Source organism: Lactuca sativa, chromosome 4 (assembly GCF_002870075.4).
Source record: "Lactuca sativa cultivar Salinas chromosome 4, Lsat_Salinas_v11, whole genome shotgun sequence".
Taxonomy (NCBI): Eukaryota; Viridiplantae; Streptophyta; class Magnoliopsida; order Asterales; family Asteraceae; genus Lactuca; species Lactuca sativa.
Window position 1 is genome coordinate 351,543,849 of NC_056626.2, and position 2,667 is coordinate 351,546,515.

A 2,667-nucleotide genomic window follows, 5' to 3' on the forward strand; every position below is an offset into this window, starting at 1 on the left:
TAGTAGGGCGTATTGTAGAGGTATCAGTGGGGAGTCCAGTCGAGTTAATCAGTGCAGTGGTTTTTTCTATCTATGTTGGGTATTGAATATGGGAGTGGGTCCCTCTTCTTGGGATGATCCATGTGTTGGAACGTCGGTTGATGAGTCGAGGTGGGGGAGTATGATGATTTCATGGTCCAGTCTATGAGTCAGTGATGTTATTGGACAGTTGAGTTGTTTGGTATTGGATTGGTACGAGACTTGGAACGACTAGAGGCAATAGTGAGGAGAAGTTCTTGAGGATTTCATCTGAGGTTCAGAGTTATGAGATCGATTGATTTCCTTAAAGGGGATTATCGGGCGTTGCGTAGCACTTTCCAGGGGCAGGTGCGTTATTGCTGGTGAAAATAGTTTGTGAGGTTGTTGATGTGTCAGATAGTGATGGTTCGAACCCTAAGTGGGGGAGAACCGAGTGGTTTATTGAGAGAACCAGAGATTTGTGCAAGAGCGGTTAGGGGTTGGATACAGAAACCTGTGGCTTGAATTCATGAGATCAGGGTCATTGGTGATCAAGGAAAGGTGCAGGGCGAGATAATACATCTGGTATATGTCTGAGAGAGGATGGGTGTCTCCACAGCGGGTGGTTAATAGTCAGGAATCTGGTGGGGGTCAGAGTCATTTCAAGTGGAAGACTCATAATGATGGTATGGGCAGTTGAGAACTTCTGGGTTGAAATATAGGTAGAAGATTGTCGAGTAGCCAACTCCCGGGCTGGGATGTGTATTCTTTCTTGGATTTTGAGCAGTGGTGGAAAGGGTTTCGGAGGATCATCAGTGTGTTCTGAAGAGTTAGCGCCTTCCTTGTATTTCAATTGAGTGTTTGGATGTACTGAAGTTGCGCATTGAGTGAAATAGGAAATTATTATGGGATTCAGAGGAAATGTATTGTTGTATGTGTATGGTGCTGGGAGAAAGGGAATCAGTGGTAGAGGCTGGACATTGTGATGCTCTGTTAGGGTGTTCCGTGGTTTCCGCGTATAGCGTCCCGATTTCGCAGTTATTTAGAGTCTTGGGTTTAAGATGACTAGTGATGTATCATGTATCCATGGTTCCAGTGGGAGCCCATCGTGTATTGTCATCAAGAGGGATTATTTAAGGAAGTGGATCTCCGCAGAGGTAGGTTCTGTGATATGGCGGTTGCCGCCAGAGTCTGTAATGCATATCGGGGTAAGTGTGTGTGTAACTATCTATGATAGTCTTCGGTGCATGAGTTAGTGAACATAGTGTGGCGTTGTAATGAGAATGAGAGTATAGGGTGAAGCTACGGGGAGCCGTAGTATTCACCAGTAAGAGGGTGTTGTGATGCTACGGGGAGCCGTAGTACTCACAAGTCAGAGAGAGAGAGAGAGAGAGAGAGCCGTGATGCTACGGGGAGCCATAGTATTCGCCATTCAGAGTGTGTTGTGATGCTACGGGGAGCCGTAGTACTTACAAGTCAGAGAGAGGGAGTCGTGGTACTACGGAGAGCCGTAGTACTCACTAGTTAGTTGGCGTTGTGATACTATGGGGGGCCGTAGTACTCACTAGTCAGAGGATGTCGTAATGTTGCGGGAAGCCATAGTACCCTCTAGACGGCAAGAGAGTGTGATGATGGAGTGTTCTCCGATAAGTGCATGATGCAGAAGAGTTTTAGGCTTGAGTAGCCATAGTGTTGAGTTTTTGGAGCCTAGTGGTTATACCGGGGTGAGACTGGGGTCTTCGTCTCTGTCGGGAGGATCAACGAGGTGCACGGGAGAATATGTGCAACAGACGCCAGAGGTTAGAGCTGATTCGATCTTCGATTGGATTGTATTTTTATGAGGAAAAGGGAATTTCGTGACTTGGGTGTCACTGGGCCGTGATAGTGGTCACGGGGAGGAAGTTAGTGAGATATTTTGGATCATGTTATGTGTGACCTTTGGGGGTTGAGCTGGGGCCAAAAGTTGACCTGGTGCTCGGTATCGAAGATGAATATGAGAAATGAGCTAGAGTTTACCATGGTGATGAATATGGACACTTTAGAGCGAGCGAACGATTCAGACGCTCGAGCATATGCTTCGGGCATGTGTATTAGATTTCGGGGGGAAATTGTGGCCCGTATTTGCCCTTGGCATAGTTTTCCTACAAAAACATCCATCATTAGTGCATCAGTATGCCACCCTTTGAGCTGTTGTAGGGAAGGGGGTATCGGACCCCATTTTGCTGGGGAGAGGTAGAGCAACGTGTGATGGGAAGTACAGAGATCGTGCTTCAGACATCAGAGCAGATACAGCAGGTCAGGCAGAGGTTGTTGACCGCTCAGAGTCTCCAGAAGAGTTATGCGGACAGGCGCCGGTCCGAGCTCAAATTTTTGGTCGGTGACTTTGTACTCCTGAAGGTCTCTCCTTGGAAAGGAGTGACTCGATTCAGGAAGAAGGGCAAGTTGGGGCCCCGATATATCGGTCCTTTTTGGGTGATCGCGAGGGTAGGCAGGGTAGCCTACCGGTTAGAGCTACCTGCAGAGCTAGGTCAGATCCATGACACTTTCCATGTGTCGCAGCTACGAAAGTGTATAGCCAAGGAGTCGGCAGTAGTGCCATTAAAGGATATTCAGGTGGATTTGGGCCTGAACTACGTTGAGAGACTGGTGGCTATTCGGGATCGAAAGATC